Here is a 10,754-nt window from a genome sequence, read left to right on the forward strand (position 1 = left end):
GTAACAAGCAAGATTACAAGGATCCTAATAAAACTGCATGGGGAAGAGCTCGGTGTTTGCCTCCTTATCACTGATGGACCGGAAAGGCCGCTTACAAAGGGCCTCTCCTCCCATTGATGATCAACTTTGCAATCCTCTACTATACACATGCTACCAGAACAATCAGACCCACCATGTATAGTCCTTGGTTGGTGGTTGAGTCCCTGGGAGCTCTGAGGGCACTGGTTAGTTCATATTGTTGTTCGTATTAAAGGGCTACAAACCCTTCAGCTCCTTTGGTCCTTTCTCTAACTCCTTCATTGGGGACCCTGAAGAAGTAGCATTTTTAATTCAGGAAGCTAGCACATTCTAGAGGAAGACTATGAGGTCGATTAAATTTCACAGATCAATGCAGTTTTTTTTTTTCATTTACCTCCTGAAGTAAAATTGTTACAATTTAAAGCTTATATACACTGTTTATTTGTACTTCTGTTTGATTTTCATGGAAGGAGAAATATCTTACATGCTCATGTATAGTTATTCAACACAGTTTAAAGACTTCATTTCAAATTAATATATTACAAGCTGCTGCCTTTCCGAAATCCTTTTGATAGTAAAGTCTGCCCTGAACCAAGTTGAGGATATGTGTCTGTCATTGAAGGACTTGGGATGAATAGTCATGAGTTTCCTGCAGAATTGCTAATATATTTCATGACTGTACAGCTTGCTGGAGGTGTTACATAATCAAGCTGAATGAATAATCTCTCTAAGCTTGTCAAAGTGACTGTGCTAAAGAACTTTTTTCCCCTCATAGTATGTAAGTGTTCCGTTCTGGATAACATCATATTATGCTTAGAAGATAAAATTCTTAGACTGACTGGATTTCTCAGAAACCTTCATTGTCTTTTTTTTAGAAGTTTAGGCATATTGAATGTTTGCTGGTGGCAAAGAAGATTGAGGATCACTCACCTCCACTATTTTTGAGTTTGTTAATGGGACCAACCCAGGCCTTTGTACAGGGTCTCTTCCACTGAACTACATCCCAGCCCTGCTGCTTGTTTCTCTTCTTCCTGGTTTTATTAAGCAGAAATAGTGTTTCCATAAAGACTGTGGCTTCTCACAAAGAGAAAACCGTGGGACTGAAGAAAATCAGTGGAACCTAGAGTATGTGAGAAAAATGACCATCTATGTACAACTATAGATGAGCAGGGTCCTTAAATCGTTCTCTACCAAATGTATAATAGAAATTTTAATGTCAAATTTCAAAACATGTAGTACTCAGATTAAATTTGAACAAGCTTGTATTTCTTAGCGCAGGATAGACAGATCTTGATGGCTGAGGAAAATGTTACCAGCTTTTGGAGTAAATCTTATAGCAACAAGTTGTCCCAAGTCTTAAAATTGACTATTAGTGGTGATTATAACTTTTTAAAGTTTCTATAAAAATCATTCATTTACAGTACTGTGTATGGCAGGATCCATATGGACACAGGACCCCAGGACAAGAGACTGCCTCTGGATAGAGAGGATACAGATGTGACGCATAGGCAAATGGCAGTTTATAAAGGTAAGGGGAAGCCCTGAGCTAGGATGAGGAGTTTACTTTAATTAGACATGTTAGCAGAGTCAAAGGCGGGCAGAGGGAGGGTTGACTGCTGAACTACAATTCTTTGATAACTAGACCTTGGTAGTCAGCCTCTGGAGGAGGAAATGACCAAATTAGGGAATAGACTTTGTTGACTAGCTTTGGGAATGTAATCTAATGGTGTTAGCAAGACAAGGGGGAATCAGGGAAAAGGGCAGTGCCTGCCAGAGCCGCGTTTGACAAGCTTGGGCGGCTAGAGTCCAGTGTAGCTCTTTCTCTATATGTCCCAAAATTAAAAGACCTTTACAGACAAGACTGGGTATATTTGACCACAAAAATTGTAAGAATATTCTAAGTTCTCAGATCTATCTGCAAAGCTAGCTTCCTCATAAGCTTGTGAATTTAATAAGTAATGGAATGTAGTGTGTAGCCCTAATCTATAGGATAGGCCTCTAATCTAAATTTATCCAAAATGAGCATATTGAAGAAATATATTTTCTTATTTTTAATGAGGGGATAGTATGTGCATAGTTATTTTGGGGAACAGCCAACAGCAAACTAGAGTTTGCTAGATAGTTTGCTAGATGACGTTAAAAATTAATTGCACTGTCTCACTGGGCCCTCCAAAAAATGATCTTCCATTCCAAGGCATATGCATACTGTCTCATACAGATGGGCTCACTTTAACACTAGTGATAGATTTTGATTGCCATTGTATATAAAGATCTGCTTCCAAATCCTAGGAGAAGCGTAGCTTAACTTCATATGTCACACAAGTCCCTTACTCTTCATACCTCAGACATGTTCCTTACTCCTAAACAGAGCATTTAAATGTTTGCAGACAGCTGTATTGAAGTGTAACTTACATACCAAAAAACCACTCTTTTAAAGTGCATAAACAAGTATTTAATTATATTTGTAGTTATGTTGTCTGTGTTAATTTGCTATCTGGTTCTGTGGTAAAACACTGACCACCTCTGTTAGACCAGGATTGATGGAGGCGACAACATGGAAATAAGAGAGACCAACCTCTACGCAAGCTAATTGTGCTTTGATCAAAACAATAAACGACACCGGTCTCTCCAGTTCTGTTCCCCTGCAGTCTCAATGTTGCAAATATTTAAAAAAATAAGATTAAATTTAAAAAATCTGTAATGTGTTGTTTCTACTACTCCACTTTAAGCTCCAGTGGACTAAGCTACCACCCTTGGCCCAGTTTCCCTTGAATCTGTGGATGAAACACACACACACACATTAGCTTATTTTTAATATGCTTTTAGCTCAATGGCCGGGATCTTCAGAGCCTCCTATCATGGTTTCAATATTCTTGGCCCTGTGAGTGGCACTATTTGGAGGTATAGCCTTTGGAGGTGTGTCACTATGGCCATGGGCTTTAAAACCCTCATCCTAGCTGCCTGGAAGTCAGTATTCTGCTAGCAGCTTTCAGATGAAGATGTAGAACTCTTAGCTCTGCCTGCACCATAACTTCCCAGGTGTTCCCTCCTTGATGATAATGGACTGAACCTCTGAACCTGTAAGCCAGCCCCAATTAAATATTGTCCTTGTAAGACTTGCCTTGGTCATGGTGTCTGTTCACAGCAGTAAAACCCTAACTAAGACAGGAGTTGGTACCAGGAACTGGGGTATTTCTGTGATAGGCCTGGCCACCATGCTTTTGTCGGGAAGAATGTGGATTTGGGGACTTTGGATTTGGAAAGCAGTGGAATGCTTTAAATGGGGCTTAATGGGTCATCCTAGTTGGAATATGTAAGATTTTGTTATGAGAATGATTTTAATTGTGTGGACCTGGCCCAAGAAGTTTCGGTAAAGAACTTCAATATGTGGCCTAGAGACTGTTTTTGTGGTATTTTGGTGAAGAATGTGGCTACTTTTTGCCCTTGAGTGAAGAGTCTGCCTGAAGAGAGACAGACTCTTCTCTAAGGTGAAGAGAATTAGATTAATTGCATTGACAAAGGAAGTCTCAAAAAAAAAAAAAATCCAGCAGAGTCTCTATTCTCTAGTTAAGTCTCATGAAGAGTGTTTTGAACAAGCAAAGCAAGCTTGGAAAGGAAAAATATAAAATATATAGTTCAAGTATTAAAGTGGCACCAGGAAATGAAATGGAACTGAATCCTATGTTCTAGGAGATAACAAATTAAGGGACTTGGGGGCAAGATCCTACCCAGCTAAGTTTAGATCCAGGCATGGTGGTACACACCTTTTGTCCCAGGAGACAAAGCCAAACAGATCTGGTTGTTCAAGGCCAGCCTGGGACAGAACAGGTTCTAGGTGAAGAAAAGCTTATAATCCAGGTATAATGGTACATGCCTTTAATCCTAGCATTACAGAAGACAGAGCCATGCAGATCTCTGAGTTCAGGGTCAATCTACAGAGCAAATTCCAGGAAAGCTTAGACAGAGAGGGAAAGTTGGTAATCGTTAAGGGGGCCATGTTCCAGCCCCAGAAAGCAGCAGAACACAGCAGCTTCAGCCGTGTGGCTCTGGCTTTAAAGTGAAAAATAGCAGGGACTACTGAGACCATTGATGCTGGTTAGCTGGAGTTAAGAAATTAGCAGTTATTAGGAAAAGACCAGCATCACTGAGGTGACATCTTCTGGAAAGTGTTTTCTGAGAGCACAAAGAAGCTGCGTTGCAGAGATAGCCAAGGTTGTACCTTATGATGCAGCTGTAATGTGTAAGAGTCACCCAGGTTTTACTGGTTTGAAGGCATGAAGGAGTCATGAAGAGCAGCTGAGGCTCGACACTGTGAGAAGCCATGAAAAGCCATAAGTGAAGGTGCAGCCTCAGATATAGTTGATGGCTGTACTGGCTGGTTTTGTCTGTCAACTTGACACAGGCCGGAATTATTGCAGAGAAAGGAGCTTCAGTTGGGAAAGTGCCTCCATGAGATCCAGCTGTGGGGCATTTTCTCAGTTGGTGATCAAGGGGGTAGGGCCCCTTGTGGGTGATACCAACCTGGGTTGTTAGTCTTGGGTTCTATAATAGAGCAAGCTGAGCAAGCCAGGGGAAGCAAGCCGGTAAGGAACATCCCTCCATGGCCTCTGCATCAGCTCCTGCTTCCTGACCTGCTTGAGTTCCAGTCCTGACTTCCTTTAGTGATGAACAACAGTGTGGAAGTAAGCTGAATAAACCCTTTTCTCCCCAACTTGCTTCTTGGTCATGATGTTTGTGCAAGAATATAGTTGGAGATCTGAAAACTGCTTTGACATCAGACATGGAGGTGCAGAGTTTGGAGTCTGCCCAGCTGGTTTCCTGTCTTGCTTTGAGGATTATAGTTAAGTGATTGAATGGATCACAGAAGAGACTTTAAACTTCAGACTTTTAACACTGATGATACTGCTTTATGGGAACTTTGGAAATTGGACTAAATGTACTTTTTAATTATGCTATGGTTAGATATGGCCCCTATAGACTCGTGAGTTTGAACAAGCCTATAGGAGCCAGGGAGTAGAATATCATGGTTTGAATATGCTTGGCCCAGTGAGTGATTCTATTTGGTGGTATGGCCTTGTTGGAATAGGTGTATTGCTGTGGGTGTGGGCTTTAAGACCACCCTACTCATAGCTGCTTGGAAGTCAGTATTCTGCTAGCAGCCTTCAGATGAAGAAGTAGAACTCTCAGCTCTGCCTGCACCATGCCTGCCTGGATGCTGCCATGCTCCTGCCTTGATGGTAATAGACTGAACCTCTGAACCTGTAAGTCAGCCCCAATTAAATGTTGCCTTATAGGAGTTGCCTTGGTCATGTGTTCACAGCAGTAGACCCCTAAGACCCCTCCCTTGTCTAGCATGCCCTTCTCTTCACTCTCAGCTCAACACCTCTAAATCTGCCCTCAACTTAGCTACCTGGTTACCTTCTCCTTGCTCAGGACAGTAAATTTACCCTCAGCTTAGTTGTGTTTCTAATCTCCCTCTTGCTACCCCAGACCCAGTTGGGGAAGCAACCAATGGCCACTCTACCCGAGATCTCACATGGCTGGTGGCTCTCTCTCCCTTAGAAGCATGGTGAATTTTCTTTCCCCTTCCTGTGTCTCCTAGCCTGCCTGTGAGAACCTGAAAGTCCTGCCTCTTCCACCCAGCCATTGGCCTCTAGCATCTTTATTGATCAATCAAGAATCAACTGGGGAAGAGAAATCTGCATAGGCTGAAGTGATGGATGGCTTACCAGTTAGGAGTGCTGACTGCTCTTCCAGAGGTCCTGAGTTCAATTCTCACCACCCACATGGGGAGCTCTATAGGATCAACAGTTGCATTGTTACTAGGAAAGGGGATAACATTTGAAATGTAAGAAAATAAAATATCTAATAAAAATGGGGAAAAAAAGAATCAACTAGGGAACAGACCTTCAGTGTTCACAGGCAGACTCCCAGTCAAAGCATCGAAACCACTCCCTACAGCGGTGGTGGTTGTGTTGCTCTTATCTGGAGCTTTCCAGATCCTACCCTGCAAATGCTGTTAGCAATGTGTCAACTTTCCTGTCTAGTTTCTCAGCTCACCTGATGTTTGGGAGTTATTAGCCCTTTAAAAGCCAACAAGAGCAAGAAAAGACTTACTGGACTTCTACTTCCACATCACAGTCCATAATAATAAGAGAAGTCAAGGCAGAAACAGAACCAGAGATCATGGAGGAACACTTGCTCTCTGTGGCTTGCTCAGCCTGTATTGTTAACAGGACTACCTGCCCAGGAAGTCATATCCCATTAATCAAGAAAATGCCCCCACAGACATGTGTATAGGCCAATCTGAAAGCAATTCTACAATTCTGGTTTCTTCTTGCCAGATGCCTCTAATTTGTGTCAAGTAGGCACAAACTAGCCAACACATAGTCATATGTAATTTTTAGAATGGTTTGTTATTCCCCCAAGGAAATATCATTAGCAGTCACTCACTATCCAACCCTGCCCTGATGTTTCCAGCCCTATGTAACCAGCCATGTACTGTCTGTCACTGTAGATATAACTAATCCAGGAACTTTGTGGGAGCTGAATCATACACTAGCTGGCCTTTTGTAACTGGAATTCTTTCACTTTCATTCTTCAGATTTACCTGTGCTTTTGCCTATAACAGTATTTCATTATTTTACCAGGCCAAATAATATCACAATATATGGATGGATATAGCATATTCTATCCATTCATCAGGTAACTGTTAGCACCTTTTGATTTTCTTTGTATCTGTGTATGTTTGTGTACATTATTAGTATGTGTATGAGTGCATGTGTCATATGTGTGTATCAGAGAACAACCTGGGTTGCCATCTACCCTTTTCTCTTCCTTTTTTGAGATAGGTTCTCTTACTGGTCTGGAACTCCCCAAGTAGGCAAGGCCAGCAAGCCCCAGCAATGTCTGTCTCCACTTGCTTCTCCAGCCCCAGACTGCAAGAGTGTACCATTATACCTGTTTTTTTTTTTTAAGCTGAGTTCTAAGGTTGACACTCAAGTCCTTATGCTTGCAAGTCAAGACGTCTATTGACTAAGCTCTCACCCCAACATTTGTTTTTTTGAAATAGAGCCTCATGTAGCCCAGGCTTGTCTTGAACAAGTCCCCGCCCCCAGCTTGTGGTTTTCCCCTTAAATACCCCTCACTTCTTGTGTTTGGGGTCGAAGTCCTCTGGCCCACAAGGTCATGAGATCGGCCCCAGTACCGGTATCCCCAATAAACCTCATGTGATTGCAGCAAGTTCGGTCTCTCGTGAGTCATTGGGTGGTCGCGTCATCCCGAGACTTGAGTAAGGATCTCCCCAGTTCTGGGGGTCTTTCAGAAACACTACCATAGCTAGGCTTTTTGACTACTGATATTCCCTCTTACAAGGAGAGGGAAGAAGAGTCACGAGACCCTTTTCTTAGTAATCTGTCATCTCTTGCAACAAGCCGTTCTGGTTACAGTTCTGACCAAATTATACGTGGCCTTGGGGAAGGGCTAGAGGATACAGGGAAGGACTGAGGGAGGCAGTTCTATCTACACAGCCACAGGGAGGTCATTTTCCATACTGAGAGCAGACTGTCCAGTCTGGCTGCTTTCTGATCACCAGTACTTCTACCCAGAAACCCACACTCATTGTTCTGTGCATAAGCCTAATAAACTTATTGGTTCTCCTAGATGAACAATAGTCTATCCATTGAGACCTTAGAAGGAGAGCAAATGTTTTTTATGTCTCCTCCAGGGAGGGAATGTTAGCCACACAGCTGTTTCATCTATATTCTGGATACAAGACCCTTCTCGGATAAATGATTTGCAAATGTTTTTCTCCCACTGTCTGTGCTGCCCTTTCATGTTCTTGATGATGTCTTTGGGGGTTTGATGAGAGCAGTCCCCTAGGCTCATATATCTGAATGCTTGATCCCCAGGTGGTGGAACTGTTTGGAAAGGATTAGGAGACACAGTTATATGTTGGAGGAGGTGTGTCACTTGGGGCAAGTTTTGAGAGGTTTCAAAAACTCATCACATACACACATACACACACACACACACACACACACACAGAGAGAGAGAGAGAGAGAGAGAGAGAGAGAGAGAGAGAGATCACACTCCTAATAATGTAATAAAATTATTTTTAAAGAATATAAGGCACATATATTTGAAATTTTCCTTTAGTGAGTATCTAGATGCTTGATGTTATTGATGATTTGAAATGTTGCATTGGCTGAAGCAAACTCTGAACCAGAGTCAGAAAAGCATTTCTATAGAGTTTTAGAGCTGTGCTGCTTATTATAGCTTCTGTTCTTGTCTGTGTTACAAGGCAGAGGTGCACAGGCATGGATAATATTTGCACACACATCATTAATACCAAGAGTCTGTTCCAAGATCACACTTGTGGAATCCAGTCTAATTTTCCCTTTGTTCTACCATGTCCAGTTCATCTACAAGATATTGTTCTAACTTGTTAGAGACTTGAAAATACACTGTACTTAAATGAGATATGATTTTTCTAAAGTTAAACACCAAGTGCTTGTTTTAAAATAAAAGATTTCCTGTCACTGGTTACATTTTTTTGAAACAAGGTCTGGGTGTTAATTTCACTGTCTTTGTAAAGTCAGATTTCTTTCTTTTTTAAAGCCAGTATCTTCTTTCCTTCCTTCTCTCTTTGGGGATGGAGATGGAACCCAGAGTGTCACACAGACTCCTGCTGAGGCATGCCACAGCCTAGCTACAGCTGCAGCTTCATTTTCTATTAGAGGGCAGATGGAGCCACCTATTCCTGTTAGACCACCTTACAACCCCAGGTTTCCTCCATAGACCACTTCCTACTCTGCTTGCACTTTTATCAAATGGCTGATATCTTTACCATGTCTTCTCTCATCTAGTATATTAGGTGCTCTGGATTTTCTTTTCCTCTGAATTCATAGGACCTCTAAAATTGTCTTTATCTTGGTATTGTTTATTTTATTTACTTTGAGCCATGCCAACTCTTCTTAGCTCATAGAAAACACAATAGGTATAGACCAGTGGTTCTCAGCCTTCCTAATGCTGCAACCCTTTAATATAGTTCCTCATGTTAACATCCCCAAGGGCATCCTTAGATGGCCCAATCCCTTCAATTACATCTTACCTCCTAAGTTCCCATCACTTCCCAGTAGCTCATTAAATTATAAACCCATATGCATTAATTCAGTGGTAACATCAGAGCTCTCAGGATCTTATCATCTCTCAAAGGCCCATGAGGTGATGACTAAGTCTTTATGACATAGACTTAGGAGACATTTTAAGTTCAACCCATAACAGTACACTGCTGACACCCCCCCCCCCCAACTCACATCTAGTCTTTATAGTTTCAGCATTGCTAACCATCCAATTTAAAACTCCCTTTTAAGACTAAATGCAAACCCTTAGGTATTAGCACTCATATAAATAAAATAGCTTCATATTCCAAGCTATAATGGCAATAGGTAAACATTCCCAGAAGACATTGCAAGGAGACCAAAGCAAGATTGGAACCAGCAGCATTGTTTTTGTCTTGTCTTGTCTTGTTTTGTTTTGTTTTGTTTTGTTTTATATGTGTAGCTCTGGCTGTCCTATAACTTATTCTATAGACCTGGCTGGCCTTGAACCTAGAGATTCACCTGCTTCTGCCTCCTGAATACTAGGATTAAGGCCAAATACCACCATTGCCTGGTGTTTTGGGTGGTGGTGGTGGTGTGTTTTGCTTTGTTGTTTGGTTTGGTTTTGTTTTGTTTGCTTGACAAAAAAATAGTTTTTCTTGCCTAATGGTAATTATAGCTAACTAGTATTTTGATTTCAGCATTTTGTTGTTGTTGGTGGTGGTGGTGGTGTATGTGTGTTTGTGTGTGTGTGTGTGTGCATGTGTGTGTGTGTATGTGTATATTGTTGGAGAGTGAACCCAGGCCCAGCATATGATACGTGAACTACATTCCAGCTCTGTACTAATAATCCCTAGTGTGGAAAAAATAATATCAAGTCAATAGTCAAACTCTATTGATGCCTGGAGCTGGGTTTTTCCAGTTCTCATTAAATAGGTACTTCTAGAGAATAATACAGTAAATTTCCATCACAAGTTAAAATATCAGTGCACTACTCAATATATCACTAATTAAATATGTCAGTAATAAGAATTAAGGTGCCTACTGAATGCTTTATATTCCTTAGGGATCAAAGTCACAAGAAATTTGACATATGCTACTTGGGGCTCAAAAAAACAACAGTTCAAACTCCAAAAGACGTGGACTTTGAAGTGAAGGAACTGCCTCGAAGTTCTCTTATGGCCTCCTTCATACAACACCTTCTGTAGTATTTCTTTGTAGGGAGCCGTGAAGCTGGAGAGGCATTCGCCATGGCAAGATGGTGCCTACTTCCGCTGTCAACTCCTAGTAAACAACTGTTTGCGCATGTGCGTAGAGTGCTTACAGCTGCCGATCATCATTGCTCAGAACCTGACAGGCCAAAGGAGATGGTAAAATGGAAGGATGTTTTGACCCGTCAATGGAAAGGCCCGGATCCTATTTTAATAAGATCCAGGGGAGCCGTTTGTGTTTTTCCACAGGAAGAAGATAACCCGATTTGGGTACAGAGGCTAACAAGAAGAATTGAGGCGAAGGAGGACGGATTATGACCAGCCCTTCGGGACTCAGATCCTGACCTGTCTGCACAGTCCAGATCTGTCGTTTATAGAAGGATTCGGTTCCTGGATTTCTTCAGCCCTTTTTTATTTTAAGGAA

The 10,754-nt window shown here is 41.7% G+C and overlaps 1 long non-coding RNA gene across 1 annotated transcript in view; it reads left to right on the forward strand.

Moving 5' to 3' along the window:
* The window catches only part of LOC116097477, a 4,311-nt gene extending 1,571 nt beyond the window's left edge, over positions 1-2,740 (forward strand). The window contains exons 2-3 of the long non-coding RNA XR_004121441.1: positions 1,440-1,546; positions 2,549-2,740. This is a non-coding gene — a long non-coding RNA (uncharacterized LOC116097477). The remainder of the gene's footprint in view (positions 1-1,439; positions 1,547-2,548) is intronic.
* Positions 2,741-10,754: the final 8,014 nt, after the last annotated feature.

The sequence above is a fragment of the Mastomys coucha genome, unplaced genomic scaffold, assembly GCF_008632895.1.
Source record: "Mastomys coucha isolate ucsf_1 unplaced genomic scaffold, UCSF_Mcou_1 pScaffold19, whole genome shotgun sequence".
Classification (NCBI taxonomy): domain Eukaryota; kingdom Metazoa; phylum Chordata; class Mammalia; order Rodentia; family Muridae; genus Mastomys; species Mastomys coucha.